Source organism: Vicia villosa, linkage group LG1, assembly GCF_029867415.1.
Source record: "Vicia villosa cultivar HV-30 ecotype Madison, WI linkage group LG1, Vvil1.0, whole genome shotgun sequence".
Classification (NCBI taxonomy): Eukaryota; Viridiplantae; Streptophyta; class Magnoliopsida; order Fabales; family Fabaceae; genus Vicia; species Vicia villosa.
The window spans coordinates 201,241,605-201,250,471 of NC_081180.1; positions in this window are offsets into that span (position 1 = coordinate 201,241,605).

Below are 8,867 nucleotides of genomic sequence, written 5' to 3' on the forward strand. Positions count from 1 at the left end.
TTCTTATCTCCCTCCTTCAACCAAAGTTGCCTAGACTTTAATCTTAACATACTTTCTCTAGCTATCATTAAATTCCACATTTTGTTTGTAGTTCTTTCCTTCTTTCCACCGTATCAACAATGTTACCGCCAAAGTTGTCTATCAACAAAGAATCCATATCATTAGTCTTATCCACCTCCTCGGACAATTTTAAATCAATCCACCCGAAAACCTTCCGGTTCCACCATTTGATTCTCTCCTTCAACAGCTTAAGCTTTTCAAATAAAACGAAGTCTACCCTTCCTTCAACTTTAAGATTAACCCACTCTACGTGAATAAAGGCCTTGAAGTCTTTATGGCCAAACCAAGCGTTATTGAATCTAAAAGGCTTGGGACCCCAATCCACAATACCACACGAAAGCCGAATTGGAGCATGATCCGAGAATTCTCTTGTGCCTATCCTTTGGTCAACCACGCCCCAAACATCAACCAAACCTCTACAAACAAGGAACCTATCGATTCTACTCATTGTTGTCCCGTTGTCTTTGAACCACGAAAATCTGCCTCCTACGCACGGAACATCCGCCACTCCCATACGAGCAATAAACTCCCAAAAATCCTCCATGCCACGCGCACTATGATTCACACCTGCGCCCAGCCTTTCCTCTCTCCTCACAATTTCATTGTAATCACTGCCGAGGCACCAAAGACTACTGCCGCTCTGGATCCTCCTGTCCACCAGGCTCTGCCAAAGAATTCTTTTATCCACCGCATTGCAAGGTGCATAGATGTTCACTAAGTTGACTCAAGCATCTTTCTAAAAAACATTTATACCAACGTAACCTCTTCCCGAAAAGCTAAAATTGAGAGATAAGGATCCTTTCTTCCACAGAATAACCATGCCTCCCGAAGCACCTTCCGAATACCTAGCCGTCCAATCCACCTAATACCTTCCCCAAAACGATCTCGCCAAATCATCGTTAAAGCTAGATAATTTTGTTTCTTGAATGAAGCACACATCCACCTTACTAGATGTTATACCCCAAAATTTGCCTTCCATATTTCCATTTACAATGATGCAAAGTTCAAGGTTCAAGTTCCAAAGATCACTTACTCAAAAGTCCAGATGGTCCATAGTCAACTGGTTTGACCTAAAAGTCAATCATAATCAGAGCATAGTCAAAGCCTCCCAATTTTGGTCAACATCAAGTATATGAAGCATAACCATCATTTGATCAAAGATTGATCATGATTCCACTAATAGAAACTCAGAGATGAACGAATACAAAAAGGTTCAAATTAGGGTTTCTTAGGAGAAAGTCAACCTAACTTTGACTGGGCATAACTTTCACATGGAACATCAAAAATTCCCCACTCAAAGCCTATTTTGAAGGAAATTGGATTCTCTACAACTTTGTCTCTCAATAGCCAAGGCTAGAAATGATTCATTTGAGAGATACAGTGCAAAATATTACAGGTCATTTTCAAGCATCCTTCAAAAGCAGTTTTTTGCAAAGAGGATATGGTCAAGATAAAAGCTCCAAATGAAAAATATATTCCAAAGTGGCTTATAGAGGACCTCTTGAGGTTTCCAAAAAGTCTTAGAACTCCCTCATAACTTAAAAATGGAGTGAGATATGATTGATCAAAGTTGGGTGATTTTTGAAGGCAAAATGTGAAAAAAGAAGGTTCAAATTAAGAAACTTTGCAAATGGGCCTATCTTGTTATGACCCAATCTTGATTATAAGGTTACTAAGAACCTCCAAATTGAATCCCACGACCATTTGATTTTTAAATATAATTTTAGTGAATTTTTTTTCATTTTAAACATATTTTAAATCAAAATAAATAAAGGAAATATGCAAGATTTGTTTTAGTTTTGATTTCTAATCAAATTCAATCACTTAAATGCCATAATATTCATCCAATTTCGTGCTAAATCAGATTGGTAAGATTAGATTGGAATTGAGCACATTTTAGAAATATTTTCATATCAAATCTCTTCTAAAATGGCAACCATGGATTCAAGGGCTTTGGGCTTCTCTCTTTGACCTAAATTAGTTCTCCTATAAGTATACAAGTGAGAGCAGTAGATTAGGGGACGAAAAAAGGGCTGCAAGGGTTAGGGTTTGAAGTTGGAAAATTCTAGAATATTAGGGCACGAGGTAACTTGAGGTCCAAGGAGTTTTCAGCCCTCTCCAGCCATACACTCAAGGTCCTGAAGTCCCCAGCAAGGGTTTTCAATCGTGGTTGGAGCCCAGAAACGCTCCAAGATCCTTCAGCCCGAGTGCAATGGTTTGGTAAAAATTCCCGATTTCGTTCTCTCAATCCATGTATTTCTAATGATTTTTGTGTGCTTACATGTTCTCAGGGGATCCATTAGAACAGCTTCCACGCATTACATGCAAGAGTTAGCGCGTAAATTGAAGGAGGCCATGGCAAGGGTTCTTGAACTATGGTGATTCGTGTTGCGTGTTCCAGGCGTTTTCAGGGCTTAAGAATCACACCATTGAACTCGCCATGCTCCACTTAATTAATCTGGGCTCTTGTTTGGTTTTGATTCGATGACTTCTGCAGGTTACCATGGCTGCCATAGACCTTTGGAGAATCCGTAGGAAAAATGGTAGGAGGATTCGCAGCAGAATCCGCAGGTGGGGTGGGGAAGATGATGAACAGTTCCCTGGGGGGACATTGAATTGTACGCGTGGTTCCTTGATGGTTTTCCATTGGTCAGTCAAAAAGCCTAATCTCTCTCCGCGCGCGTGGCAAGAGTCTACTGGCGAGTCAATAAGTCCATATTCTCTCTCAGCATGCAATTGGTTCGCTGGAACACGCTGGGGCCCACGTTTGGTTTGTGTTGACTTCCTCTATTTTGCATCATTATTATGTATTTACTTTATCCAGTGGATTGTTAAACAGCGTGTAATGTTTGGTTGAGTGATGTAGTCTGAGTTTGGTAACCCAGGGGTCCAGGGTTCAATTCCTGGCCCTTGCGTTTTTTTCATAATTTATTTCTATACTCGGATTCCATGCATGCAGGTTCATCATGAGCACCATACACCCAAGGCAACCGCCACAAGATCTCCTATCAATTCAGATCTAACGTACAGGGGCTGAAGGCATACCATGGGTACTCAAGAGTCATTCACACAGGATTTCTGCCCAGGTTCTTTTATTAATTTTATTTTATAATTTGCTTTATTTTGTTTTTCCTTCTATTTTTATTTAGTTAAATTATATTTAATTTATTTTGATTTAGGATTTGAATAATATTAATATAATTAAAATTAGGATTAGGCTAATATTAGGGTTTAGGATTTCCTCTCGATTATTCGATTATTTCAAGTGATTTATTTTAATCAATATTAATTATTTATAATCACAAAAAAAAATATAAACCCTAGAAAGTTTATTAATTAGGGTTCGCTCAATCCCATTGGCCCTTGGCCAAATATTAGGATTTAAATTATTATTCGTTTCGACTAAATTCATTGGTCGCGATGATTAATAATCGATTAATTTAATTAATCAAATCCTATAGATTAAAATACACATTATTTTGCTAAATGGTTTTAACCAAAGCTATTGGTTATGATGATTAGCATATTTCCCTTTATCAAATTCGTTATTATTTGTAATCGAATCTATCGATTATGAGGGATAACGATAATTAATTAATTAAAATACGCACATTTGCTATTCGCGATAATTGAATCAATCGATTATAGTGGTTAGCAATCCCCCCTTTAATCCGTTAGCCATGGTAATCAAACCTAATGATTATTGCAGCTAATGGTAACAAATTAAAATCAGGGTTGTACGCCCAAAACTTAAAACATTCAAAACACTTCAAATCAAACTGCGGATTTTCATCCCTTTCAAATCACAAATTCAAAACTACGATAGGCCATTCAAAAAGCCTTCAAACCATTCAAATTCAATTCAAGGGCGTACAACCCTTCCCCGAACTACGTAGACTCTGATCCTCCATAAGGAGGTACGTAGGCACTTGTCAACAAGGCGAGTCCCCCTCTTCCAAACTCTAATCATGTTCAATATAATTAGCCTTTTAACTCTATTTACTGTCTGTCATCTTTCTTTATCTTTTGCCACAAACCTTCATCTTTGCAATGTTAACCTTTAGGAAAGGGTTGAGGGTGCCTAACACCTTCCCTTGACCTGAATATAGTATCTTACCCTGATCTCTATACTCCGTAGGGTTTCCTATTCGCCCTTCAGAATAGGTGGCGACTCTAAATCTATATTTTTTAGGGCAGGTTGCTACAGCTGGCGACTCTGCTGGGGATAACTCTAATGGTGAATACTATGCTCCTATAGGTTTTGGCAGGGTTTAGGTTTGACAAATTTTTAGGGTTTGGCTAATTCGCCTTTTTTAGGGTTTACAATTATTTTTTTGGTTTTTTGTCTAAAAAATATTTAATTGTTTATAATATATTTATATTTAATTGTTTATGTTAATATATTTATATTTAATTGCCTAATTGTCATATTTTTATGCACTGCTGACATATTATGTAATGTTAAAACCCTAAGTGTGGGAGTTAACTTTGAGATCAATAGGGGAGTATGAATCGCCTACGAGTCTCATTGATAACTCCACTCGGAGTGGGTTGAATATTCGGAAATGTCCAAAACGAGGCTTGACTTTGTTGAGGGCAGGACGGGATATTTGGCTGATCTCTCCGGGAACCTACCCCAAAAATTCGAACCTCATGGATAAAATGAGTTGTTCTAAAATCCGAAGAGACAAAAAAAAGTCTCGGAGGCTACGAACGACCCCATGAGACCTTCTAGAACCCCCCTATAAAAAGGTTGGCTCCCAAGAGCCGCTACGTCGAACCTATGAACTTATGTGATTATGTGCTATATGTATATACATGTGTTGATCATTTTTTTATTTTTATTATTTCTTTTTCCATTCATCATACATCAGTGGCATTCTTGCATCATATTTTATTCAAAAAAAAAAAGAAAAGAAAGAAAAAAGGATATCATACATATCATGCATGGCATACACATCATTTTCATGGCATTAAGAGAAGATTCCTCTTCTATCTCAAGAACAAGGGACCATTGGGAAGGATAACCTAACATCCCGACCATATTATCCAACAAGATTTTAACAGAAGAGATCAATGGATCAACAAAAACAACAGGGTGGCCAACGCCCCTGGAGGTCCAAGCCAAAACGATCATTCACCCCATTGCACATGCCACTGTCTCAAGCTCTGCAACGTCTGCTCAGTCAGAACTTGATAACTCTGCTGCCTCCATACTCAGCTCCGGCTAACCCCGCTCCCGGGTACAAGCATCATGCTAGGTGCGCTTATCATTCAGATAGTCCTGGTCATGATACAGAGGATTGTGGTCCATTGAAGCACAAGATCCAAGATTTGATTGAAGAAGGGCTCGTTGAGTTCGAAGATCCTCACAAGTCTAACACCGTAGGTGGCTAGAAGGAGGATTTCTTAGATCATTAGTTTTGTTTCCATTCGCAATTTCCTTCCGTTTGTTTAAACATTAGTCTTATGACATATGCTATGTACTTTTCAAAAATCATTAATGCATTGCTTACGTTTGTCTTGATTCATTCCTAGTGTTCTCACTATATTTAAAACTGTGTTTTACTCGATTTTCTCATTTGTGATATTCAACTCTCGCTGAAAGTTTTACACCTTTAGAGGGAGAATGACGAAAACGATACCACAACTTCATGAATTATGCTTTCGAACAGATCGTGTTGACGATGTACAGGCATTGTTTCGATTCCCAAATAATGGAGATATAAGGATGTTAATCCCTCGTCAACCCCTTTGAGCCTAAAGAAGTAGGAGTTTTCCTTCATATAAAATAAAACCCTTAATACAAAACCTGGGGTAGGGTAGTTGCTCAGTTAATTTAATTATTCCGAGTTGTTCCTTTGAACGTAATCACCGATGGTTCCCCGTCATCATTAATTCCGGCAGTCAATATCCGCAGAAGAAAACATAGAAAAAGAAAACAATGCAATAGCCTGCTAAGTCAAAACCTATTAAGGAAACTTAGGCAAAATTGGGGCATCCCGCTGACTGTGGTTTTAAAACAAACAGTTCAGAAAAAGTTAGGGATAACAAAGTCGAAAAAGGTTACTATGTACCTTCGACAAAAGGAAAAATTACAAAAAAAGGAGAATGACTGCCTTTGCAGATAAACCTTTGGTTTTTGAACCATCATAAATGCCAATGTCATAATTCCCAAGGTCTTTTGGAGCCTAAACGCATAGTCAACTGAGCATAGGACTGGAGAACATCACGAAGATGGGGATGGGTACAAATAAACTTTGAGCCTCTATCCTTTGTTTCTTTAAACCGTGAACCAGGCCACGTTACAACCCTTAAAAGTCCTAACTGAAGCATGGTTAGTTCGAAAGCATACCGTTACCAAAGGTATCCCGACTCCTTAAGGTCTACTATAACTCTTGGGTTGATATCACTTTCTTACAAAAAAATAAAAACAAAAAAAACTTTGTGTTACTGAAAAATGTTTTCAAACTTTCAAGACAGACGTATGCATTTGCATTTCATTATGAAGTACACTTGTCTATATAGATTTAAGTGTTAACATCAGGGAGAAGTTGCATGGGGCATGGCTAATGGCTAAAGATCCTACTGACTGATGAAGTAGCTTTTAAAAGCTTGTCAAAAAAAAAAGAAACATCTCTTACGCATGACTGGGATGGCTAACGTGTACACAAGGCATAACTCGTCATCATCCCATTTACATGGGGCAATCAAATCAAGATCCATGGAATCTCTTAAGGACGCTGAACAGCCCATGGGGCAAGTCCATTACCTGGGGGCATGTTGCAAAGGTCACTCAGTACCAGATGGTCAATACCACTCTCACATCCTTTCCAGGAACCTTTATAGGATATTTCTCATTTTATCCATGCAGTCTTCTTTAAGACATGTTCAAACACTCCTTACCCTTTCTAGGAACCTTTGTCAAACAGTCTTTTAAAGACCCGCCTTCTTATCCTTACCATTTTCAAACCCTTTCAGACAGTCTTCTCTAAGACAGTTGCCTTTCTACGAACCCTTTCTAGGTAGTCTTCTGTAAGACATCTCTTAACTTTTTCAGTTAGTCTTTTAAGACATATTCAAACTTCTCTTACGCTTCCAAAAAACCTTGTCAAACTTTGTTTAAAGTACAGAGTCTTTTCTAAGACAGTTCACCATTCTTTCTAGAGTAGTCTTCTTCAAGATGTTTTCCCTGAGTTTTGTTTAAAACCTCGCATTCCTAAAAACAGTCTTTATCCTCTATAGGAATATTTCTGACCCTTTGCACAACACATCCCTTCGAGCTTTTGTTTAAAGCTCAGTCTTATTTAAGACAAGTTCCCGTTTCTTTCCAAGGACCTCTTCAGGTAATCTTATAAAAGACATCGACTCATTCTGAGTACTCAGCAAATCGCTATCCGTCAGGCGCTACCGAAACGCGTGACTCACTCTGAAAAGCATCTGCTTCACATCCAACACTTACAATCAAGAATCCTATTGACTAGGGGCATTCTTTTTCAAGAATTCAAACACCGGGGCAATACATATTCAGGCAAGACATGGTGAAATTTGAGTTCTCTCTAAAGGTCCTTCCTTCAGGTTAAAGGGCACGTCTCCAAATATCTGATATTCGAGAAGTCACACTGGCATCATACAAAGAGCATTGTTGCATAATTGATCTTCCCACGCTTGTACCATTTACATCCCGCAGTGTGGGGTAGGCATACATGCATAATTCTCATTTATTTTGAGAATCTCATTACATGACACATGCATCATGACATTGCATAAAACTAACGTTGCCTTTTCAGGTCACTTCATAATCAAAAGGATGTTATCATCCAATTACAGTACAAATAAGATCGTATCAATGATTCAATCTCAACATATACAATTCCAGATACCTCATTCCAAGTCTTTCTTCAAAGACAATCCAGAAGCAACCAAAGAATTTCTTACCTTTCCAGGTAGTCTTGTCCAAGACAATTATCCTAATCTTTCCAAGCAGTCTTGTTTAAGACAGATCCTAACCTTTCTAAGTAGTTTTGTTTAAAACATGTCGCGTCCTTTATAGGAACCTTTATAGGTAGTTTTGTTTAAAACATGCCATATCCTTTATAGGAACCTCTATAGGTAGTTTTGTTTAAAACGTTTTATGTCCTCTATAGGAACCTTTCTATGTAGTTTTGTTTAAAACGTATCGCTCCCTTTATAAGAATCTTTCTAGATAGTTTTGTTTAAAACATATCATTCCCTTTATAGGAACCTCTATAGGTAGTTTTGTTTAAAACGCTTCATATCCTTTATAGGAACCTTTCTAGGCAGTTTTGTTTAAAATATATCACATCCTCTATAGGAACCTTTCTAGGCAGTTTTGTTTAAAACGCTTTCAAATACTTTATAGAAACCTTTTTAGATAGTTTTGTTTAAAACATACTATGTCCTTTCTAGGAGCCTTTCCAGGTAAGTCTTGTTTAAGGTATCTCGTATCCTGTCTAAGAGCCTCTCCAGGGCAGTCTTGTCTAAGACGTATCACACCCTTTCCAAATACTTTTATAGGTTAGTCTTGTTTAAGATGTATCATACCTTTCTAGGTAATCTTTTCGAAACATGTGTCCAATCCCTTCTTACCTCTCTAGCTAGTCTTCTCTTCAACCTTTTCAGGTAGTCGTCTTTAAAGACATTCCTCACAGTTGCTAAAAATATTTTTCAGATAGTCTTCTTTAAGACAAATCCTACGATCCTTTCTAGGAACCTCTTCAGGTAGTCTTCTTCAAGACATTCCTTTTTCTAAGGCCCCTTTTTAGCTAGACTTCTTCGAGACATTC